Below are 26,898 nucleotides of genomic sequence, written 5' to 3' on the forward strand. Positions count from 1 at the left end.
ACACATTATTTTCTCTGTAAGGCACATTGCAGCTTTCTTGCACTTAGGAACACTATATAGCACTTTGGCACAATGCTGGGGTGCATTTTAAATGATGAAATCACCAACAAAAAGCACAAAAATGAGAAAAACATGGCACTAGTAGACATCAAAAAGGACACTTGTTTACACTATGAGAGCTGAAACAAGAAGGCAAGGTGTTGTGTTATTTGCCATCGGCTGGGAACACGCATGACGAGAGACTCGGAAATTATCCTCCTCTCTGTGCATTTCTGCGAATGACTGTGAATATGCCACAAGTATTGATTTGAGGGTTACAAATAAGATTTAGTGAGCAGGCAAATTTGCAAACAAAGAATCTGCAAATAATGAGAATCAATTGTCTATCAAAAGCTTTCTAAAAAACATTTGTTCCTGGAAAATAGGAGATAGAACGCTTTTTATTTCACTACGTATTTGTCTTCTTTTCTATCTTACTGTTCTCTAGTTTTTCTTCATTGAGCTTACAATTAAGTGGGGAAGAGGATTCTAAATACCAGATTTCAAAAAGAAAAAAAGTTAGGGGAAAAGCATTAAGTAGAATCATTTAGCCTATCAGGAGATCATCCTAATACAGCACCAGAGAGCAGAGCTGGTCATCCTCACTCTGAGACATAAGGAGCAGTCTCAAAGTGTTTCCCACTCCAAATTTCTACCACCCCTCTAGCCAACTAAGTGGGGCAAACAACTAAGGTCGACTGAGGGGTAGGCTAAAGGTGGGAGGGTCATATAAGTTACCTTCCTGAGTAGGTATCTAACATGCCCATGGGACAGGTTAGCCTGGACTTATAGACTCACACCTTCCCCATCCATCTCTAAAAAAAATCTTATTTTATGCTCATTAGATGTTTACTAGTGAGAAGATGTAAATTTCTTTCAGTCCAATTCAGTAAATACCACTAAGCCCCTACAATGCAGAAATTATTGTACAAGGTGCTAGAAGCCATAAAACACCTTTTTGTCAGGTTTTGCCTGTTTTCTACGTACAAATCTACTCTAGTAACTCAAAAAATTAAAAATCTAATTTGTGAGATTCTTCAGCTTCCAACCAGGAATAAGATGCAGAATTGAAAAACCTGCAACCAGGAATAAGTTACAGAATTGAAAAAGCATCAGGATAGCACAAAAGCATAGTAATTTAGCTCTCTGTTCATTTCTTATGCCATTAACGAGCAACTTTTAATCTTTAATCCTCCTTCACTAAGCTGCTTTTACTATCCCATCTGTTCCTCTTGTTCATGCCTTCAGGATCTTATAATTAAATTCTAATTAAAGTTTAAGGCATGTAATAAAGAAAACACTTGCGGAATGCCTTTGATTCAAGAGGCCAAATAACATTTCAGCAGTTTGAAAAATGAATTATATCCTTTTGCTTAACTAGCATCTTTAAAATGGAATTAAAATGGGAAATTCCAATCTTTTCGTGATTTCACCAGGCATACATTATGTAAATATGTTCATCATCACGTGTTGCATTTAAGTCAGCTGAAAACAGCATGAAGAAGAGAACTCAGCCCAGCATGCACAGCGTGGATGTGAGCTCAGCAGCAGTACGTGGAGAAGATCTGTCCTGAACACCACCTCGGTACCCCGATACAAGGACATTCGTGTGGGTCAGCAGCATCTATCTAGAAGACACCCAGATGCTAAATGAACAGGGTTCTCACTCTCTTCATCTAACTTCTCACCAAACTCAGTCAAGTCTACCTTACCAGAAGCTTCCAGATCTGTCTCTTCTGCTCCACTGGTTTAGCCCTCCAACATCCCTTGAATTAGTTCAAAACTTCTCCCCCTCCAGTCTCAGCCCCCTGTTGCAGTCCATGCTCCACTCCGGGAGGCCAGCTGCTGCCTTTCTGAGGCATCATCCTGACTGGGCTGTTCTACGCTCAACAACTATCTGTGCTCTGTCTGCATTAATAGTTAGTGACCCCCAGTACTTTATGGATACCTCTATACCCTACTAAATAATTTTGATTTATTTAGTAGTCTATTTTTCCTCTAGTCTTTGAGCTAGCCTCTTAAGGACTGACACTGTCCTGGAAAGAAAAAAAGTATATATTTTTTTCTTATTTTAAGTTCTGGGATACATGTGCATGCCGTGCAGGTGTGTTACACAGGAAAACGTGTGCATAGTGGATTGCTGCATCTATCAACCCATCACCGAGGTATTAAGCCCCCCATGCATTATCTATTTATCCTGATGCTCTCCCTCCCGTGGCCCCAGCCCCCGACAAGTTCCAGTGTGTGTTGTTCCCCTCCCAAAGGTATATTTTTTTACCTGGAAAGTAAAAAAGGTAATTTACTTTATAAACTCAAACAACACTTATCAAACTCTTCCAGAAGCATCCAGTTCCCTTGCAAGTTGTATTTGGTTTTACTTTTTGACTACAGGTTACAAATTAAACATCATCATTATTAATTATATAATTTTATCTTATATAATTATTAATAACAACTGATGTGCCAGACACTGTTTGAAGTGCTTTATATTGTTATTCAAGTTCTCACAACCACCCTGCGAGGCATGTCCTACTATCATCTGAGATGAGGAAACTGAAAAACAGAAAGTTGAGGTACTTGTCCGAGATCACAGAGATGTGAAGTAGAGAGGCCAGGGCTTACAGCTATGGAGTCTGGCTCCAGAGCCCACACCAGAAACACTCCTTAAGCCCAAAGCCTGAGTAAAGCATGTGAGGACTTTGTGTTCTTTTCTCTAAATGCTCACCAACACATGACCTGTGATCTGGCTAGACTTGTGCCTAACGCTTTGTGGATGCACCAAGGACTTCATGCCTCTGCTTTCCCATAGGCTGTCTTTTTGCCAGGTGGCCCCCATATCCACCTGGCAGATTCTTGCTCATCCTTCAAGTCCTAGTTCAGTCACTTCCTATCTTGTGAGGTCTTTCCTCATTCCCTGGATAGACCTGATTGCTCTTCCTTTTGCTACTTCAGACTAGAATCTGCCAGACTTTTGTTATGGTGCTAATTATATTGCAATGTGATCATCTGGAGGAGCCTGCTTTCTGCTCGGTGTCCCCTAAACGCAGGGCACACAGCCAGACTTTACTAAATATGTGAGGAGTAAAGAAATGAATGGGTTCTCTACATTTGTACACTGGACATAGACAGAGCAAGGTCTAGGCTTGTCAAAGTCAGTATAGAGAAAAATGTTACCTTCTCTGGTATGATTTATAGAGAGGAAGGGAAAAATTAAAAAGTAATTTAATTTAAAAACTCAAAGAGCACTTGTCAAACTCTTTCAGAAGCATCCAGCACACTGGTAACTCATAGCTTCATAGCTTGTTTTACTCTTTGACTATCAAAATGTGTCCCTTTCTTCCACAACTCGACAACCTTTAAGAGGGACTCCATCCAGACCATGGCGAGCAACAAAACAATAGGCTTAGAATCACATGTGACAGTCTGGGCTTGACAGTGCGATCTGTATCCTAGCAATGAGTCCAGGGCCTCAGGAGCCCAGGGCCCTCACACCCAGGTTTTCCTGATGCTTGCCCTCTCGGGGAAATAAGCATCTTCACCCAGACTTGATGTGTACTCCAGAGCTCTACTAAGAATGAAGCCTTTTCCATGACCCTATGCCCCTATGAATCTTACTTCTTTTTACCAAATAATCCTCCCAAGGAATGTCACTCCCTCACCTCCCAATACCAGGTTGTTTCTGTTCCTGGTGGACCAGTCACTCTGAACCACAGAGCTGCTACCCTGTCTCAAGGCTCAGTGTCCCTAATGCCTAGAAATCCCTAAGCCTTGTTTCCTGCTTAGCGAATAATTACCAAACTTATTCCAAGTACTAAGCAATATGTACCAATACATAGTAACTCTTTTACATAGTTGTATCTCAAATTCTTCAGAGCCTGCAAAAACACATAATTATATTAATTAATCCATTCAACAAATCTTTACCAAATGTCTACTATGCAACAGGCAAGATGATGCCAGATGACATGCCTACTATCACACAGCTGATAATTAGCAGAGGTCAAATATGTAAATAGATCTTTTTAACTCCTGTGGTGTAGCCAGCTCTTGGTCCTACATCTTTGTCCTTAAAGACATGAAGATGCACTAGGGAATGGCATGCACTCAGGAATCTAATATCACTTTTTACCATGGCAGATAAGTATACATGGCTGACCCATCCCTTCGCAATACCCCAAGCTACATGTCCATGCTCTGTCCACTCCACACTATCAACCATTTCCTAAAGAGGCAATGAATGTTCACACCTTCTTTCATGTTCACGCTTTTGTCCATCACGTCCTGACTTCACCTGTCCACCGTACTCACCCCCACACATTAGCTACCACTTCCTGCACTAAGTGATAAAGAAACACGATTTACCTCTACTATTAGAAAGCTTATAGCCTAGTGGGAGGTAAGAACAAGTAAATAAATCAAAACACTGAAGAGTATGCCCCTGACAAGGGCAAACAGAATGCTGTGGTACCTTGGAAGAAAGGCCTGGGTCCCAGTCTTGGTGCCCCTCTCTGAGGCTCCACTCTCCCCCATTCCTTCCTCCTCCTCTCCATAATCCTACCACAATTCACTGCTCCTCACATTTCCTTTACTGTACTGTTTATTCCTTAGTCACAAGACTTTTCACACTGAGTCATGATTTATGACTTGATTATTTATCTCCATTGCTAGAATCAATTCCTTGAGGGAATTTATTAGGTTAATTGGCAAATACTTGTTGAGTGGCTTACAAGACTGTAGTAGTTAAAAGCATGAGTTGTATCACTTAAATCCTGGCAAGGACTTATTAACCATTCGACTCTGGGCAGGGTTACTTAATATCTCTGCCTCTCAACATTTTCCAAATCTCTAAAATGGGGTTCAACAAGAAATATACTCAAGTTTAACATGGCAACAGCGTTCACCAAAATCACTACCAATTTCGTCTTTGGCCTGTCTTTGGCATTGCCTGTTTCAACATGGGCATGACCAAGGTGCATGATCAATGACAATGTGATAGCAAGGGTCTCCATCATATCAAGACATTGTTACAATGTCAGTAATACAAAGCAGTTTGGAATTTATTGTTAACAACATAATACTCACTTCCAAATACAGGTAAGCAATTTAGATCTAACCTAGGGTGAAAAAACCTATTTATGGGCTTTATATATTGAAGATGTAGCCCTTAGTTGAATATTATGGAAGAAAAATGTTATTAAGGCTGACATTAAAAACTGTTATTATGTACCAATTATTAAGAAATGTAAAATAATTTAACAGGATAAGATTAATAGTTAAACCAAACACTAAGAAAGAGAATATTAGCTACTTGAGGAAGAACACTGTATATTTTTTGAGACTATGAATTTTTATAAAATGTCAAATAATACAAAGCAAAATACTACTAAAATGAGATATGATAATTCTCATCTTTATGGAACTGCTTAGTTCTCATACTCATAATATATATAAAATAATAATTAAGAATTACAGAGGCCAAGCCTGGTGGCTCATGCCTTTAGTCCCAAGCACTCTGGGAGGCTGAGGCAGGCAGATTGCTTGAGCCTAGGAGTTCAAGGCTGCAGTAAGCCATGATCACGCCACTGCACTTGAGCCTGGGTGACAGAGCAAGATTCTGTCTCAAAAAATAAAAATAATTATATAACATATTTGATTTAGTTCTACTTATGTCAAGAGTCTTTCAAGAAAACATTCTATTTGGGAATTCCTCATAGTTTATAAAGATGAGTTAAAAGCAGAATGTCAACCTCACTATTTCCACATTGCACAAGGAAAACTCCAAAATTATGTCACAAGAACACTATGAGAAATCATCCTGATATAAACTTAACAAAAAATATAGAATTTAAAAAAAAAACAGAATTCTTAGAGAAAAAAATGAAGCTTTCAAAACATACTTTGTGCTTACTTTAAAATTACAGATTTTAAAGTATGCCATAAGAGGATATTTCCTTAAAGCTTTGAGGCTATGAAGGATGTGGCACTGATATTCAGGTGAGAAGTCATGTCTAGAATACATATTTATGACATAAGTCACAATAAGAAATCACTGGTGTTCTTTAAGGTAGGAGGTAAGCATGCAGCTTATATTGCAGGAGGTTAAAGAGGGAATGGGTGAATAAATGAAAGGAGTGGGTGTTTATCGTTCACATGGAAGATCTGACCACAAAAGGAGAAATGCAACAGTGGCCTGCAGCCCAATTCTGCAGTGCTCTCACTTATTAAGGCAGAAAATATAGGCTGAAACATCATGAAATTTATTACATCTGCACACACCAGTCTAAGGGATTGTTGCTGTTTCTGGTATCAACAATGTATTAATATATATAAAATGCTGACTCCACCTTACCATCCAAAACACACTTGGTTTCTAAACACTTAGCTTTAACTAAGTCAGTTTCCTCAACAACTTTGAGAACACACAGAAAAGCAAAACTCTGAGGCCAAGGCGTTTTCATGTTCAAGTCCATCCACGATTTTGAACATTTTTGATGTTCCTTACAAAGCAAACAGATTGAGCATCTATACACTTCTAGACTCAACAGAATGGAAAGTACACATACACACATCAATATCTGAGTGTATATACACTGCACCAGATCACAAGTGTGATTCTGAAGTTCTTAGAAATGCAAGAATCCATTCTTAAGAACTGTCTTTTAATCTCTAAAGATATATGCATGGCATAAGGAACACAAAGAAAAAAATTCTATTATATAGAAAGTTCTAATTGGAGAGGATAATAATATCATTGTATATCATGTCAAGAATGCACAGTAAGTGCTAGGTACTTTATGTACAATATTTAATCCTTACAAAGAGCTATTGTCATCCCTATTATAAATGATAAAACTGTGGTTCAGGGGAACCTAAGTAGGTACAAAAACAAGAATTCAGAGAATCCACTTTGCCAGTAATCTAACTCTGTTACTATGGGAAAGTTTCTTAACTTCTCTAAACCTTACCTAACTCATCTATAAAATGAGTATAATCATACCTATTTAAGAAAGTTAAAGGAATAAGTGATAAATAATTATATCCTGGGCCTAATATAATGCCTGACATATAAGCTATTATTCAATAAAGAGCATCTGTGTTGATTGTTACTGTTATTGCCCAAGATGACACAACAAGCCAGGGACAAAGGGGGGGTTAAACTCATATTTATTAGACTGATTGTAAAACCGATGCAAACAATAGCATTTATTGAGGACTATCCCAGCATTACTGTGTCAATGCTTTACATGTATTAACACAATCAATCATCACAATAACTCTATAAAATACGAACTATTATCCCCACTATATAGATGAAGAAACTGAGATACAAAGAGGCGCAACTGTAAATCTCTATTGGAAGCTTGACCAAGCTTCCTTTACACCCAATGTTAGGTACTTCCAATAACATATGATTCTAATAAATACCATCACCACATGCATTTATCTTTCATAATGATACATCCACATTTTGAAGCCACATACATCACCACAAACATGTTTTGGGAATAGCAGGGATACAGAAAAGGACACTGCTTTGAGTTCTTTGAGAAGACAGGCACTATATAAATAGAAGTTAATATTATTATTCCTATTTTGCAAAGACATGACCAAGTCATAATTAGGAATTTTACAATTTAATCAGCAAATCAGGTTCTAGTATAATTAAATTGGACTTCTCTCTAGATTTTCTTTTTCATTCTGAAAAATTTTGACATCTGAATTATTTAAACTATACCCAAGAGTGGTCCCAAAAACTGCATATGAACTGATGCTCACAACCAAAAGCCCACAAATGGATGTAAGCAGGGAGGTCAACATATCCCATTTTCCCATAGCAAATGGCCTCTGTAAACACTTTTTAAAAATACTTTTACAACCCAGGCATGGTGGCTCATGCCTGTAATACCAAAAGTTTGGAAGGCCGAGGCGAGTGGATCATTTGAGATTAAGAGTTCAAGACCAGCCTGGCCAATATGGTGAAACACCATCTCTACTAAAAATACAAAAATTAGCCAGACATGGTGGCATGCACCTGTAGTCCCAGCTACTCAGGAGACTGAGGCAGGAGAATCGCTTGAGCCTGGGAGGTGGAGGTGGCAGTGCACTGAGATTGTGCCACTGCACTCCAGCCTAAGTGACAGAGTGAAACCCTGTCTCAAAAAAAAAAACGAAAGAAAAAGAAAAAAAAAAAACCTTTTCCAGTAAAATGATCAACAATTAGACAAAATTGACTGTAGCTGGAGAAAAATGCTGCCATGAGTGGCTAAAACATGTGCAACCTATAATAAAAGGACACAGGGTCATCATGTAAGTTGAGGCCTCATAGACTCAACCCATCTACAATCCCATCTCATTAAGACCAGAAGCAGCAGCTGGCTTCTCCCAAAACAAGTCCTGGAGAAACAAAATTAGAAGGGCCCCCATTCTTTAGATGTGCTCTTGAAAATAGCAAGTTCTTGATCTGGATGGGTTTTTACAGACAGTTGACAGGTCAGACCTGACTGAGAATATGTCATTTCAAAGGTCAAAGATTGGCAAAATGGATACGACTATTGTCAAATAGGAATGAGCTCCCTTTGAAGTCTGAGGCTTAGATGAGCTGATTCCGAAGTACTCTCTGTGAATGAGCAAAGGCAAGGGTAAAAAATAAAAATGCTGCCCTGTGTAGGCTGGGACCTTTTTTAAACTAATACAGGGTATACTGCCCTGCCCTTTTATGGGGCACAACCCGCCATTAAAATCTTGGTGAAAAGGAACCACCCACCTGTAAAGTGAGATGGTGCTGGCAAATAGTCATAACGAACACTTCACCGCCTAAGCCCTGCAGATGTCCGCAAGAAAACCTTCCACAAAGTCCTCCTACGACCAGTATAGTCCACTAGTATCTGCCTTGCCCTCTGTTTACTTGTGCTTATCTGCTTTCTTTCCTCCATGGTTTGTATTCTAGTCTGTGGATAAATCTAGCCAAACTTGTTGTGATACCACCAAATACATGAGTTGTTTCTGTGGCTGTCATTCAGGAAGTTTCACTGTGTTGTTTGTTATCTGAACCTGCACTGACTTTCAGTTTAGTAAATCAGACTAATATTCCACCTCGTAAATCAGAAACACAATGCCACGTCCCTTGTCCCAGCAGTGCTGGTAGCCGTGGAATGGAATACAAGTGGAATTAAGGGAAGTTCCTGCAGACTCAAATATCACAGAAATGCAATAATTTGTCTTTATTAATAGAAGGTCAAATACCATGTATCTCTGACAGTTGCATCAATATTTGTACAGTCCTTGGGTCTTGACTTTCAGCAATGGCCTCTTTAACAGAAAAAAAAACTTAAGTCTAAATCCTGACATTGTTAAATCACTTTTAGATACCTTTTATTTAAAAAAGCAGATTTAAGACAATGCATTCAAACTGGTGCCTAGTTTTCCCTACAACTGAACCTCTCAGAATTTCGATCCTTGGAATACCAGCCATTCTGGAGTACTGTGGATTCCTTGTTGCTCTGCAAAATCTATAATCCATTTCTTAAGAACACTCGCTGGTAAATATGCTAGTGACTAACTCTCTTACAGCTTCCTTCAGTACAGATATAACTAGCATGAATTGAGTGCTCATCATGCACCTCCATAAATTCTCACATCATTAAAATGTTAGTAATATTATCCCCATTTTAAAGATGAGGGAACTGTTGCTCAGAAAAATTACTTTCCTAGAATCACATAGGTAGAGAGACTGAACTGGGATTCCAAGTCCAGTTTGAAGTCCAGTGTCCTTTTTTTCTACCATTTGTAAACCAATAGTCCAAAGGACCTGAGGCCATTTCTAGGAAGTGTGATAACATCAAACTTTGATTCCCCACTCACTGATTCTGCTACCTCCCCTTTCAGCTACCCCTGCATCTTTGGGCTCCTTCTTCATTCATCAGTTAGGGGAGTCTGAGACAGCAGGGCTGAATGGAGGAGGTACTATATTTTTTAAATTTCCTGATCCTAAAAGCTATCAGGGGGAAAAAAAAATCAAAAGAAACACTGTCAAGCTACAGACACACCTGAAACTTTCAAAATTTCTCAGAAATCTTGGCAAAAACATTCACTGAGGCTAGAGCTTAGTCCCCACATTAATGTCAGAAAAATCAGGGGTCTGCAAAAGTGAGACCCAAAATTATCACTTCTTAAGAAAAGCAAAAATCGGGGGTAAAATTTCAGAGAAAATGGCTGATTCTTGGTCAGTGGTTCTCAAACTTTAGCATCCATCAGATTCTTCTGGAGGGTTTTTTAAAGCACAAATAATTTGGTACCACTCCCAAGAGTTTCAGATTCAGTAGGGTGAGAGTGAGGCCACAGGATTTGCATTTCCAATGTATTTCCAAGTGATGCTGCTCATGCTGCTCATCTGAAGGCCATACTTCCAGAACAACCGGCTTAGGGAGATTATTGGCCTAATAAGTGAACTCTTTACATTAGAGAAATAGGTCTCTGCTGGATTCCTTTAATAATTAGTTAACAAACAAGTACTAAGCTAATTAGTACTAATCAGAGGCAGTGAACCATTATGGTAAACAGCCTGAATTCTGGAGCCAGACTGCCCAGGTTAAAATCCCAACTCTGCCAACCATTGTGTGACCACGGGCAAGTTCCTTAGCCTCTTTGAGACTGTCTCTTTATCTGTAGAAAATAAATAATTATAATAGATATAACATAAGGATATTGGGAGGACTGAGGGGGTTAATATATATCTAAAATACTCACAATAGTGGCCAGCACATGTTAAGTGCTCTGTTAAGTATAAAATACAAGCACTATTATTATTATTATTATTATTATAATTTCTTCTACCTCTAGAACTGCCAACTGCTGTATTAGGACTTGGGGATAGAGCCGCTAACAGAACTATATGGTCCCTGCACTCATGAAGTTACAACTAGCAAAGAAGATACAACTTAAACAGGTGTTTCCAAGCATTATCTGCTTAAATCAGAAGGCTGAATGCAGGGAAACAAAGAAACTGCTACAGAGTCCTTACAGATTGAAGATCAATCAGGCATTAAAAACACCTTTTAAATTAGAATGTATACCAAGGGAAAAATATAACTTTTCTGCAACAAACTATTGTGACTTTTAAAATATAACGGTATAAAAAAATAACTCTTTCCAGTCAATTTCTCAGATTTCTCAACACCTAACACGTGTCATGCACTCTGCACCAGGGATATAAAGGTGAATAGACTGTAGCATCTTCATCCAAAGACTTCCTAGACTGTTAGAAGAAAAATGTATGTCAAGAAATAATTACAGTGCAATGAGAGAAGTTCTTGAAGAACTACAGGAAAAATGAAACAGGAGTGTGTAACTGCCCAAAGGAGTCTGAACAGCTTCACAAATAATATCACATTTAAGTTGGGTGTCGAAGGGTGAATAGCAGTTGCCAAGCAGAAAAAAGGGTGAATGATACTCTGCAGGGAGGAAACGGTATGTGCAAAGTCAAGAAGACATGAAAAGGCCTGGCTTGCCCAGAGATTGGGGAAATGTCTGATGTGGCTGAAAGGTTGCTGAGTGATAAGGACCAGCAGGAGATAAGCTTAGTCTCAATGCTGCGAAAATATCATCAGTTTTCTCAATAATATGCATTTGGAGCTGTCTGGATAGGGGTTGAAGATGGTAAGGAAATAAATATGTAAAGTGATAGTCCATGGGTTTTTCAATGCAAATCTAAAGTTACCCTTGCACTATGCCCTCCAGAGGGTGAATGTTTTAATGGTAGACAATGGTATTTAGCTCCATTTGCCTGGATCTTATATGCCAGTAACAAATAATAAAAACAGCAGCAGGAAGAGCTAATGTTGAGTCCTTAGCAGGTTGTACTATAAGCTTTATACACATGAACTCATTCAATCCCGCAACAAGCCCATGAAATATAAATAAGACAATGAAGTGCAGAAATGGTATGTAACTTGCTCAAGGTCATACAATAAGTCCCAGGGTAGGCATTTTACACCAAAGCCAAAGTTCAACCGCTCACCCTCGAGTCTCCTATCCTTCCTCCATGAAGGATGCTCTCAGATTCTGTAGGGCCTGAAGCTGTTATGTAAAGCCTCTTTAAGAAAAGGAATACGATTATGAATATGAGATTAAGTACAAGAGTGAATATTTATTTACAGTGAGAAAAAAGTTTAAAAACAAATACCTTGAGCTTTGAGGATGTAGGTCCCTTTTATCTGAGATCAGAAATGTTTATACAGAAATGCTTTCTGATTGCAACCCCTCCCCACCTGGAACATTCTACAACTCCCTGTGCAAGTGAAGGGCCCTGAAGCCTAGACGCTGCTGCATTCACTTCATGAGATGCCCATCTCTGCCTCTCCCTTGCCTGACAATCTCTCAAACTTTTCCAAAACATTTTGATAAAGACCAGATGTTAAAGTTAAAGGAAACTGGTCAGTTCACTGTGGGAAAAAAAAGGGGGCAGAGATGAGTGTAGTGTGAGAAGAACTAGGGTTTTCATCCTTTCTCCTCTGCTAAAAACATGGGCCACAGCAAGTGACCTTGGAGTCATGCACACCTAGGTCCAGATCCAGACTCTCAGCTCCTCAGTAACTGTGTGAACTTGAATGCGTTCTTTGACCTCTGTGGGTCTCAGTCTACTCCTCTGTAAAAAGGAAACACTGTAAGGATCAAATAGGACAACATGCATAATGCCCAGAAATATGAGCTCTCTTCCTTCTGGATATGCCTTTCCTGTGCTTTCTCCTTCTTTCCTCTCACCCCATCCCAAGTCTGGGGTAGGTAGATACTTTCTCTGCATCCTTGCATATCCTGTGGAGACCTCCATCACAGCACATCATTCTCTTATTAATTGAGCAAGTATTCCCTGGAGACAAAAATGATGAAGAGACATGCTACTGTCTTCAAGAGGCTCACGTGTAACAGACACTCACAGCTCATGGAACCTTTTTCCACCACTACCCGAGATGCTCCTTGAGGGCTGGAGCCATACCTTACTCTGATGTGGACCTTCAGAGGCAACAGGCATGCAGCTCACGAGGAAGCTAACAGAAAAGTCCACCATGAGTCCATCTCCAGTCTCCCAACTCTCAGCCACTCCCTATACCAGCCTTGCCCTGGCCCACTTGCCTAACTCTCCCAGCCCTCCTCTTGACAGGTGGCAGTGAAGCTGATCAGTGTACCCTTTGCAGGGCTGGATTAATGAAGTTTGCTTGATAGGGCACTAGACCCATTCTTGGCACTCACCTCTAGAACAAAGAAAAATACTGGCCCTTCCAAGGCAAAACAAAGGCAGACTTTTCCCCCAACGGATCCCTTTTCCTTTGTAAGAGACACTACGCAGACCTTTGGTCCTCCACTGAACTACATTTAAAATAGCTTTTGTGAAGGACAGACACAGCGACCATTCTTATATATGTGTGTGCAAGCAGCAAAGAAGTGATTGTAATATGAACAATGTGTACTTCTTCCCACTTCTGACAGAATAGACGACATTGTGTCCTGAGCCTGGCAGGGGGTTGGGGGCCAAAATAAAGAAACCAAACCTTAAGTTTTATTACATGAAATTCTGATAAAAAGCACTTCGAAGCCTCTTTCCCATCATCAAAAAACCACACTGGGCAAGATCAGAGCTTAACAGCCAACAAAAAAACACATTCAATCCCTGAGATCATTTTCCTGAAATAGAAAACTACATATGTTTCTCAAATTTCACATCAAGCCACTGCAGAGGCCAGACTGCAGGGCTGATTTGGGCCAAAGTAAGTAAGAGAGAAGGGAGAGAGGAGGGGGATGGGGTGGGAAAGGGAGTAAACAGGAGAAAATGAGCCCGTTCTTCCACATCACCACATTTCTCTAGCACAATCTAAACTTACAAACACCCCCCGTTTCACAGAACTTATAGTTAGGGTTGCTTATCGGACAGCCTTTACTTTGTCAAATTAAGACACATTGCCTTGGATTAGCAAGACTCCTTAAATTCAAAATGACTTCATGGTTGGCTCAGAGTGCAGTGTCTCTAGGGCCAGCCGCCAGGAACACATCCACTGCAGAGGTCCCTCCTCCCCCATACTGACCTACCTGACTTTTCCATGGAGACAGTAGAGCAAAATCCTAAGCAGACGGGCTGTCAATGTTAATTAAAGGTCCAAACACCTCTTTAGAAACTATCTCCAGCTCAATATTTATACAGAACATAAGACTCCTAACAGGCAGGGTTGGGGAGGAGAGGAGGAGGTTAAGGGCGGAAATAGGTTTGAATGGCATTTGGAACCCATTAATTTTTAAAAGACAGGCTGCCACCTTATATAGACCCAGAATGGTTCAAAATGTAACAAAACCAGGAAGATGAATGAGCTGAAGATTGTTTAGAAAGCCTGGCAAGAGTGCTCCGCTTTTGAAAAGAATAATATCTGGGCAATAATGAGAGCTGACATTTTGTATTGGTGAATGCAGTTTTTGGCACATTTTAACAATACAGGTTGACAATTTTTTGTATTTAACAAAAGGAAAAGCAATCTTCTAAATGATCTGGGAACAAAGGGCTCCCCGACTGCAATTTCTTAATAACATTTAAGAATTCTCTTCAAAGGCCCTTGATAATTTACGGAGAAGAAGAAAGAAAAATGAAGAAAAATTTTAAAAGAATGTATATTTTCAAAAAAGAAACAAAATAGAAGTAGTAAAGGAGAAAAAGGAGGAAAGGAAAGGGTACAGCATTTTAACATTAAATTATAGCCCAAGGGGTTAGATTCTAAGGTTTGACTTTAGCAATCTCCTTTTAAAGGAATGAGTTTTAAAGGAAAATCCAAAAGGAGATGTTGGTCAACCCCACTACATCTTACAGACTCAGAACTTTGGGCCTGGGAAGTACTAAATGAATCACCTAATCCAAGGAGCACATTTTGCAGATAAGAAAAGTCTGATATGGGTGCCAGGGGCCCCTGAGTTACCTGGTTGGACCAGACACGAGTCTTTCGAGCTCCAAGCCACACCACTTCTGTATCTTGTGATGTAGGTCCTGAAAACTGCCAAGCCTTCAGAGCTCTAGTGCCATGAATTCCAAGACTGAATACTGATACCTTTAACCAGATTCACTGATCTGAACCTCTACCAAGGTTCTTCAGGCTACCAAGAATCACATAAGTATAACATATTCCAAAAGCATGAAGTTCACAAAATAGTCCACTGACAGAGTTAGCCACCCTGGGTAAGAAATGAATTTAAGAGTTCACAAAGACTGAAATGCCCAGTGTATCCTGAGGGAGGCCTTCTTCGGTCAGGAAAAGGACCCCTGAGCAAGGCATGATCCAGGAAAGTACCCCTTAAAATTTAACTCTTATTCCACAAACTGACTTCACCCTCAGAATGAGACCCTTCTGAGTTTCAGTTCTGTTCCCTGAAAAATGAGATCTAACTCTCTAGCTAATCTTCACAGTTCCAAAACATTTTCAACAGAGAATATAGTATCATATTTATTTGTAAGTGAGGAATCAAATTCAGAGAGAGTTCTACTTTATCATGTTGAAAGAGCAAATGAAATTAAATTCCAAAAGTGATTCAAGGTCTCAGAGAAAATTGTTCAGTAAAGGAAAAGCTATATTGCTGCTCAGTTGGAAAATGACAGTCATGCTAGAGATCATCTTTCAGCCACATAAAATCCATGTCTAGATGTACACAGCAGAGAACTGGGGAAAAAGCTTTATAGAAATGGAACAGATTCAGACTAGTGGTTCTCAGTGAGGGGTGCGCATCATAATCGTCGAGGTCACACAGTTTTACCCTTTCCCCCAAAGGACAGAGATGGGGCTTCTCACCCTTTTCTATCCAGATTTGCTTTACTAATGAAAACAGAAAGAAGCAAGCTCAACCTTCCTCAGACTTTGCCTCAGTGTAGCAGAGAGAGGGACAGTCAGTGATGTGGCAAGTGAGTACAAGTGCAGGGCACAGTCCCTGAGAACCTGTGCCTTAACTCATGCTTCTCATGATGTTAACGCCTCCTACTCCCTCCTACTCCCCCACTGCCTCCAGCTCCACTGACCCAGCATGTTTCATCCTCTCTCGCCCTCCTTGGACTTTAAGCCTCTGAACTCAGGCTGGGCTGGCCTGAAGTCTCCTGGGCACCTACCCATTTCTTCACACCCACAATGTCTCTGAGACGCCTAATTTGGTGACACTCTCCACAGGGAGCCTAAATCAAATCCCCAAACCAGGGAGGAGGTGGAGAAAAAGGTCATCAAACCACAGGTTTACTCGGTTTCTAAATGGTCCCTCTTCCTCACCCCATCCACAAGCTATTTAACTGAGTTTGGATTTATCTTAAAAGTGGCAGAGCAAAACTTTGAACTAAGGATTATTTGGCTCTTATATGGTTTTGAATATTCAAATAAATGTGTACCTATCAATTACTGGATTAGGGAGAGAATGCCTCACAGATGTTTTACTAATATATATGTAAGGAATAAGTGAACGAACGAATGAATGAATGAATGAATGATGAAAATTGTGAGTTACATTGCTCAGATTATATACCACCTCCCTCATGATCACCACCTTCCCCCCTTCTCCCTGTGACTGTCATTGGACTATAAATTTGTGTCTGTGATACTAGTCAACGTAATTTACTGAGAAATTACAACTTTGACTGTCTTTTTACCCACCCCATATCAATTCTCCCTTTTTATTTAGTAAGAAAACCCCAATATTTGGATAGGAAGACACCCAGATAAAAGCCTACACTGCCCAGATTCCCTTTCACCTCGGTTTGATTATAAATCTAGCTGCTGGTCAATAATATACAAGCACAAAGTATGACATAGGTCTTCTAAGAAGGCTGTTTAAAGAAGGCTTACTCCAATGTGAGGCACAACCTTTGTATGCACCACTCCCACTTCCTTCTTCCTGCTACATGGACTGTGGACTTGATAATGGAAACTTCAACCGCCATCTTGGACCATGAAGTGATCCTGAAAATAGAACTCAGGGCTAAAAAATGTCAAAAAAGCTAGTGTCTTTGATGACTTTATGGGGACATCACAGTAGCCCAAGACTTCATATATCTATATTTATTTACAGAAAAGAATGAGCCCTTATGTATTTAAGTAACTGTTATTTTGAAATTTCTATTATTTCTACTATCATTAGTGAAGAGATAAGGATATTTCTTCTGTAGAGAGTGAAAACACTCTTCTTTCTCAAAAATAACAGTAAAGAATATCTAATATTTACTGGTTATTTCTCAGCACTATCAAATATGCTAAAAAAATAAACTGGTGAGACAGGATGACTGAATCCTTCCTAGAATTTAGAAGAGCTGCTTTAAATACCACTGTTCTGAGAAATCATCCTTCAACACAACCATAAAACCATGCAAATCAAGGAGCTTTAGCATCAAGCATATCAGAGGTAACTGTGCTTCTCCCTCTCACTCTCAGACACCTTTAATTTTTAATGTTATGACATTCCCTGGGGAATCCTTGCCAAAAAAAGTTACTTCTAGGATGATACAAATTCAATCAATTTTACTTTCATTCCACAGATTTATAGTATTTAAAAAAATGAATTCTTAAACCACAATAAGAGACTACTTTCTATCTACTACAATGGGTATAATTTTTTTAAAGAAGAGGGAAACAAGAGCTGGGGAGGATATGGAGGAATTAGAACTTTCATATATTTCTGGTGGGAATGTAAAGTGATGCAGCCATGGTGGAAACATCTGGTGGTTCCTCACCAAGCTAAACTTAGAATGACCCTATGGAAACCGCAATTTCACTCCTTAGATATACAACGAAAAGAACTAAAAGCAGAGACCCAAAGATACTTATATACCAATGTTCGCCACAGCATCATTAACAATAGTCAAAAGGTAGAAATGATGCAAATGTCCACCAACAGGTCCATCAACAGATGAATTGACAAGCAAAATGTAGAATATGCACACAATGGGATGTAATTCTTCAGTCACAAAAAAGAAAGGTTGACACATGCTCCAGCATAGACACACCTTGAAAACATTATGTTAAGTGAAATATGCCAGATGCAAAAGCATAAATACTATATAAATCTACTTAGATGGGGTATCTGGAATAGGCAAATTCATAGCAGACATAAAGTAGATTAGAGGTTAAGAGGGGAGAGGGAGGGATAAAAATAGTAAAGTTTTTATCTGCTCACTCAGCCATGGGCGGTTCATGAGGTCAGGAGTTCAAGACCCACCTGACCAATATGGTGAAACCCTGTCTCTACTAAAAATACAAAAATTAGTCAGGCGTGGTGGCGCACACCTGTAGTCCCAGCTACTCTGGAGGCTGCAGTGGAAGATCGCTTGAACCCTGGAGGCGGAGGCTGCAGTGAGCCAAGATCATGCCACTGCACTCCAGTCTGGGTGACAGAGCAAGACCCTGTCTCAAAAAAAAGAGTGGATAGGTAAAGGGGGAAATGGGGAGTTATTATTTAATGGGTAGCAGTTTCTGTCTGGGGTGATAAGTAAGTTTTAGATATAGATAGCGGTAATGACTGCACACCATGGGGAATGTAATTCACGACACTGAATTATATACCTGAAAATAATTAAAATGGCAAATTTTATGCTATATGTATTATTAAAATTAATAAAAATAAGTAATGTAATCTCCAAAAATCATTGAATAGTATACTTTAAATTAATGAATTGTATAGTATGTGAATTATATGTAAATATGTATACTATATATATCTGAAGCTGTTTTCTAAAAAAATCAACTCTTAGATATGCAAATGAGACAGCAGATGAAGAGGCCAAGTACCAAGGAAGGGATGTGGACTGTAGTCACAGGCAGGTATTAATGTGCAAGTTTCTCCCTTCTTCTCCTGCTGCTGCCTCCACTCTCTGGGGAGAATGAGATTTCCACCCGACCTCCTCTCTCCACTCAGAGAAGCACCAGAGGACACAGGGTTGACTTTGCACCCCATCCTCTTACTCCATTTTCTCCAAGAGGGAAGGGGAAATTCATGTAATCATTAAGAGACTGGAATACATTAAGCCACATTTTAAGGGTCACTGTGTTAAAGACAAGGTGATAATAATGAGCTCACACTTTCACTTCCTATGCCCAAGTGTGACCAGCATGGCTTCGCACTGCCACGTGGTAATCAAACGCAAGCAGGTTTGGATTCATATTGCTAAGGTGCTAGACTTGAGATAGGGTTGGCAAATCGGGTCTTCTTTCTTGCCCCAACTCCTATGTATGTACACATAGCCCTAACATGCAGACAGGGTTTAACCACACTTCTGAGCTGTATTATCTGTCTAGTATATTAGAAGTTCCATACACTAGAGGCTAAAGAGTATTTTCTCAGATAATAAGACAACTTTTCACTCCTCATTTAGCTAATATTTTTTAATGTAGTCTCTATCAGTCAGAACTCCAATGGCAAGAGAGAGTGAGAGGCCCTCTGAATCCTTAACAATAGGGATACCTGTAAGGGAATATGAGGATTAATTTTAATTGCCTTAAGTGTGACAATGATGTTGTGGTTATAAAGGAAAATGTTGTTACTATTGGGTGATCAGGTGGAGAATACTGTGAGGTCTGCAATTTATTTACAAATGATTCAGCAAAATAATCACATGTCTATGTGTCAGAGGTAGGTAAGGTGTGCACTAGAGAGCACAAAAGTAATAAAATGTTAATATTTGATTAATGTAGGTAAAAGGTATAAGGGTATTCAATATGCCCTTCTCTCAAGTTTTCTGTAGGTTTAAATTTTTCTGAAATTATACTGCAAAAAAATTTTTTAAAAATTCTCACCAAAATTAAAGAAAACACTGAACTCCAATACAAATATTAGCAATTGACATAAATATCATTGAAATATGTAATACTAATTGTCATAATTAGTAACTGACGACATACATAAGTGGTTGATAAATATAAGAAAAATTAATCGCATTCAGTAATCAAAAATACAAATTAAAATAAGATCCCACGTCAAGCCCAAACCCTTGACAAAATTAATATTGATATAGGATAGAAAACTATACAGATGTCAAAAATATTTTTAGATATTAATATGAAAAATACAACATATTAAGTAAAAAAATAAGTTGTACAAAGCATATTTCCAATTTATTAACAAAAGAAAAATCAGTAGAATAAGAGTCTAAATAATGGTACTGTATTTGAGATACTATGAATTATATTTAGAAAACGATCAACAACCCAACATAATCACCTCCTGACAGATTAGTAAAAACCCACAAGATGAATAACAATACAATAATATCCTTTATAAATCCAAAACACAGAGAACCACACAAATCAGAAACATAATAATTATTTTAAAGGGACTTCAGTTTCTAAAAGCCATAAATTCATCTCTTTAAAGGAAAAGGTAGAATATTTACTAACAACCCACACAGAATTGTACATTATAATGGAGGGGAAAGGAAAAGTAAAATGAATAAGTAGAATATGTAAATTTAATACAAAGAAATATAAGAAAAAATAAACCTAAGATTATAGCAATTCAACCCTGTTTTCACATATGCCACAGAAATGTCTCAGAAATTGTCACATTTAACCTGTAAACCAAACTTACAGAGTGTCTCTTATTTGTACATAAGAAGCCTTGTAAACAATTTATTTTAGTTCAAAGCCATAAAAATGGTGAACTGAGACAAGACAAATAAAGAATAATTCAAAGTAATATATGTAGATACTACAGTCTCAAGAAAATGAAGCACAACTACTCCCCACTCCTTATGTGTGGGCTGCACATAGTGACTTCCTTCCAAAAAGTACAATATGGTGGGGGTGGAAGATAACTTTATAGTGGAGAAACCTGACAAACAGTATCTCAGCCAGGTGATCAAGTTGAACATCAATAGTGATAAGTTGTGCTAAGAGTGTGTACGCTTGATATGATGAGAAAGGTATTTTATCTCTGTGGTCTTCCTCCCAAAAACAAACTACCCAAGTCTCACCATGAGAAAAACATCAGACAAATTTCAATGGAGGGACATCCTACAATATACATGACCAATACACTTCAAAACTATCAAGGGTATCAAAAAGAAAGAAAGACTCAGAAACTATCACAGCCAAGAAGAGCCTGAGAAGTCGTGACTAAATGTAATATGGTAAAAAGGCCATTAGGTAAAAACTAAAAAAAATTGGAATAAAGTATGGAATTTTATTAATGATAATATATCAATATCAGTCCACTAATTATGACAAATGTATCATAATGATATAGATATTAATGGGAGAAACTGGATATCAAGCATATGGGAATTCTATAATGTCTTCACAAGTTTTCTATAATCCTAAAACTATTTTAAAATTAAAATTTTATTCAAAATTGTAACTAAATTTAATAGGACATACTTTTAAATAATTTATATGTCTACCCTTGATCATCTAGGATTAATTTCTCTCAGACCCCCAATGTTAGAAAAAGTTCTACTTCCCTTGAACAGCAGTAAAGTTTTTATCTGTTCTACTCAGTTAATCTTGATCAAGCTCTGTCTTTGCTTTGGCCACTAGGAAGCTTGGAAACAAATTTATTAGTAATTATGAATTCTCTAAAGGTTCTCTAAAGTTCTTAGCTTCAGCTCAGTTATCCTATCATTATTTTCACTCTATTCTGATTTTTTTCTATTTTGTACCACTTTTTCTTATATTATTATTATTAGCCACCTCAAATCTCTTTAGAGGGAGAATTTATACATATATTTTTCAGGCTACAAAAAAAATTATACTATTCAAATGTATGACTTCCCATTTCTCATGTCATCAAAATTGTAGACAGTAACCCACTTAATAGCAAGAATGTGGCTAATAACTAAAGCATTCTGCTTCAGTTCTTGAATTGCAAAGCGGTAATGACACCACCTGCTGTAAGGATGGTCATGAGGACTAACAGAGCTAACATTTGCTAAATATGCCTAGCACAGATAAAGGAAAGGCGCTCAATAAATGATAATTACCATTATTATTATTAACAAAAATAGCAATAATTATTTTCATTAATATAAGAAAAAGAATGGAGCTGAATTACAAAGTAATCATGGGCCAATTGGTGATTTTCTCAGTGACCCAGATAAACAAAAGTAGCTGCCATATTTCGGAGGATGAGAACAATAAAAGGGGAGAATGGGGAAAAAAAACAAAAACAAAACCTGAAAGAGAGGAGAGGAAAATGGAGAAGGAAGAGAGAAAGGAGAGGTGTTCTTACACATTGCCATTGCCAAAAACAAGTTTGAAAGCTTTTAGACAACGTGAAATTCAATCACTTGTTAGTCTTAACTCTACTAAAATATATTTTTTAAAAAGACTCTCTAGCCTTTTTGGCACTCATTTTCCCCAAAGCCTCCCAAAATAATCACATGTAAGAGCCAAATAAACACCAAATTTCAACCTCTCCTTGGCCCAGAGGATGCCAGGCTGGTGTTCTATTACCCAAAGTTTTTTTTGGAATTGGCATATTCAAATTCAGACCCTCATCTTCCTTACTCTAGAAGAGGGAACAGACAATGTGGATTTTTTATTAAAAGAACCCGTTACTGTGTAAATACTATGTGCTACACGTTTTACCCAGAGAACCTCTAACTCTTTTAATAGCCCTGAGAGGGCTTATGGATGAGGAAATAAGGCTTAGGGAGGTAAATAATTTGCTCCAGGTTCTTGTAGACAGCACATGATGGAGACACTGAAACCAGGTCAGTCTGACCACAAGGACTTCCCTCTTTCCTCTATGCTTAATGTAAAGACTCATTGCCAAAACTGATAGAGAAAGGGAACTAAATGAAATCGCTAACACCTTTAAAAAGCTTTCTCAGCATTGTGTTACAAGCTTTCTCTACAATAACCCCATGGAGCAGGTGTTGTCATTATTTCCATCTATAATCAAGAAAGCTCAGAGGGGCTCCTTGTTTCACCTTAATATGCAAGTAAAAATACAGAAGGGAGAAATATTGAGTAAATAGGAGAGAGAAAGATAGATGCAAGCTGTAAGTGGGCCAGGGGAAAGGGCAACCACCTTTGCAAGAGGAACCTGGTACCCCAGGTCCACAGGCTTTGCTCTCTGGAAGAGAGGGAAATGGGAAGGGAGGTCTCTGAAGGTGCTCACAAATATGGGGTGAGTGGGGGAAGGGGATGATTAACTTATACTAATGAAAATAGAATGAGTCATGAGTGTCACAGCCAATAAAAATGGCAGGGATGACCAGACAGCCAATAAATCATTTCTGAGCATTAAACTTTCTGCTTCCTCAAGGTTTGAGATTGTCAAAGGCAAGGCCAGAAGCCCCCAAGCATGTTCTGATAAGTTAACAAGACGCTCTCCACTTTGTGAACCCAAAAGTATCTGAGACAGATCTCAATCAATCTAGAAAGTTTATTTTCCCAAGGTTAAGGATGCACCCATGACACAGCCTCAAGAGGTCCTGATGACAAGTGCTCAAGGTGGTCGGGGCATAGCTTGCTTCTATACATTTTAGGGAGACACAAGACATCAATCAATACATGTAAGGTTAATACTGATTTGATCTGGATGGATGGGCAACTCAAAGCAGGGGCTTCCAGGTCATAGGTAGATTTAAAAATTTTCTGATTGGCAATTGGTTGAAAGAGTTATTATCAATAGAAAAGAATGTCTGGGTTAGGATAAGGAGTTGTGGAGACCAAGGTTTTATTATGCAGATGAAGCCTCCACTTAAGCTTCAGAGAGAATAGATTGTAAACATTTCTTATGAGACTTAAGGTCTGTCTTGATGTTAGTGTTAGTTGGCTTTTCCTGAATTCTAAAAGGGAGGACTGTATAAGGAGGAATGTCTGACCCCCACCTTCCCATCATGGCCTGAACTGGTTTTTCAGGTTAACTTTGGAATGCCTTTGGCCAAGAGAAGGGGTCCATTCAGATGGCAGGGGGCCTTAGAATTGTATTTTTTGTTTACAACTTTTAAATTCAAAAAATTCATTAGGCCCTTAAAACACTTCCCATCTCTCACTCAGAGTCACATCCTACTTTCATGCATATTCTGTTAGGCAGTGTTATCCAAAGGCACCTGATCATATACTACCTGGGTACTTGTTAACAAACAAATTCTCACATCTCCCATGGAGATTCTGATTCATTAGGTTGAAAACTAGAAGATCTGGGGATATGCGTTTTGAAAAAATCATTCAAGTAATTCCTATAATCCAACTAATTTGGAAAAATTGCTTTAACAGGATTCTCACAAGAAGTTTGCAAGATAGATATAACAATCCCCATGCTATAGACAAAAAGAGTGACACTCAAAGAAGGGAAGAGATTTGCCCAAGGTCACACAACTAGTGTGGTAAAATCAAAGCTGGTAAGTCATATTGTGAGTCCACTGTGTGTATGCATGCCACCACACTTAACTCTATCTGAGCCACAGCTAGCTGCAAAAAGCCCTCTCCTTGGTCCCTGAATATGGCACTGGAAACCAGGAAATGGGACACAGAATACCTAGAGCCATCAGAAAGAATCAGGGAGGCAGTCAAAGTGCTGAGTACAACATCAAAGAAAAAGAGAAGGAAAGTCAGGTTCTCCTCCATCTCTAGTTCCAGCTTTGAGTCCTCTGGGTTTGCAGGCCAATGGGGTATTGCCTATATACATGACAACTAGCACTGCTTGACTAACAAACAAGACCATTTGGCCAAAATGATCAAAACATTTCTTTCATGGATATACAATGATGGAAAAAACCTAGAGAAAGATTCTCTCAGAAATAACTTTGAACAATTAACGTCACACCAAAAGAGGAATGCCCAAGATGATATCTTCACCTACACACTGCCCTCCCCACTGGTGATAACTATAATGGTGACTAATTATACCTTCCAGGGTAAAGCTCACACCACTCATCCAGGGATCTCCTGCCAGAGATGGCATGTACCTGAGGTTTGCAGAGGCCATTTTCACAAGCACATGCATCTCTCTGCCCCGGGACCTTTGGCTAATGATTGTTTAATCGCAAGGAGGTTCGGGGTTGCTGACATTAAGAATGACATGCTTGTGAAACGTTCTCTGCCATCTCCCTGCTAGAAGCCCCTGCTGCTGAATTATCACACCCTATCAACTCACTACAAAAAAAAAAAAAAAAAAAGAGATAGGAGAAATGGTACTGCTATTTCCGGCTTCCCTTGAGTTTAAACAAGAAGGAAAGAGGGAGGATTTGGCCCCTCTCTGAATAAGCTGATTTTAAGATACAATACCTGCCTCTCCTATTATTAGAGGTTTATCTATCCTCTGGGAAATGATTTCCTTCCTCACTGGTTTGTTCAACTCAGATTCTAAATCTTTTTCGGATGAGAAGACCTGCCCTGACCTTATACATCTCCTTAAATCTGAGGTCATCATGACAAGAGGCTTGTCATACTTAGAGATTTCATATCCAATCTGTCTATATATCCCCAAACATACACTCACTCTGTTAATTATAGCAGCCACAATTTCACACTCAATGAATATTTTATACAAGTCTCTGTTGTGTAGCAAATGCTCTATTTTTAACATTCATAATTTACCGAAAAATAGTTGTTGACTTCAACATATATACTTCTACAGTATGGGATAACTGAGGTACATTTACATAAAAAGCAAACAAGTATATAACACATCCATCCAATTAAATCAGCTTCCTTGAATCTCCTAGTTAACATTAGAGGCCAAAATACACATACACACACACACAGATGAGTTATACATCCCACAATGACATTCCAGTCAATAACAGACTGCATATATGACAGTGGTCCCAAAAGATATTAATGGAGCTGAAAAATTCCTATCACCTAGTGACATCTTGAGGATCCTGACCCTGTGTAAGCCTTGGATAATGTGTATGTTTGTATCTCAGTTTTTAACAAAAAAGTTTAAAAAGTGAAAAAGAAAGTGAATAGAAAAAAGCTCATTGAATAAGAATATAAAGAAAGTATTTTTGTACAGCTGTATAATGTGTTTTTGTTTTAAGATAAGTGTTATTACAAGAGTAAGAAAGTTTAAAAGTTTATAAAGTAAAAAATGCCACAGTAAGCAAAGGACAATTATTAAACAAATTTTTAAAATAAATGTAGTGTAACCTACATGTACAGTGTTTATAAAGTCTATAGAAGTGTACAGTAACATCCTAGGCCTCTGCATTCAATCACCACTCGCTCACTGACTCACCCAGAGCAACTTCTAGTGCTGCAAGTTTCATTCATTATAAGCGCCCTATGTAAGTATGCTATTTTTTATCTTTTACATTGTGTTTTTATTATATCTTTTCTATGTTTAGATACACAAATAAGTACCATTGTGCACAATGGCCTACAGTATTCAGTACAGTAACATGCTCTACAGGTTTGTAGCCAAGCAGCAATAGGCTATACCACACAGCCTAGCTGTGCAGTAGAATACACCATCTAGATTTGTGAAAGCATACTCTATGATGTTTGCAACAATAATGAAATCGCCTAACAACACATTTCCCAGAATGTATCACTGTCCTTAAGAAACGCATGACTCTGTGTGTGTGTGTGTGTGTGTGTATGTGTTTATTTTTTCCTTTTATTCATCATGTAAAAAGTGCCTTTGGAAAAACCCACATTTCACTCTGGATTTTTTGCATCTCTTTCAAACGTGAACAATTTTAATGAATGGTCTTCACCTTGGATACTCACATTCCAGGGCTAATAGGAACAACAGTGTTTGGGCATGTGCAGTGGAGGTGGAAGATAGATTCAAGATGTTTCAAGTATGCAAAATCACATGCAGATGTACCAACAGTATATCCAGTCAAAGAGAGTTAAGAAAGCAATATATACACAGACATCCGAGAATGGAAGAATGCAAACACAATCCAAC

At 38.6% G+C, this 26,898-nt stretch overlaps 1 protein-coding gene across 16 annotated transcripts in view; it reads right to left on the bottom strand.

The window, feature by feature from the left end:
* Nucleotides 1-26,898, bottom strand: part of LOC105495149 (FGGY carbohydrate kinase domain containing) — a 440,526-nt gene that overhangs the window by 338,357 nt on the left and 75,271 nt on the right. The window contains exon 1 of one of the 16 annotated variants that reach the window (XM_011764410.3): nucleotides 14,119-14,190. The exons of the other annotated variants lie outside the window; for them this stretch is intronic. The gene's annotated coding sequence lies outside the window, so the exon portion shown is untranslated. Of the gene's footprint in view, nucleotides 1-14,118; nucleotides 14,191-26,898 lie in introns of those variants that run through there. 16 annotated transcript variants of the gene reach the window in all.

Source organism: Macaca nemestrina, chromosome 1, assembly GCF_043159975.1.
Source record: "Macaca nemestrina isolate mMacNem1 chromosome 1, mMacNem.hap1, whole genome shotgun sequence".
NCBI lineage: Eukaryota > Metazoa > Chordata > Mammalia > Primates > Cercopithecidae > Macaca > Macaca nemestrina.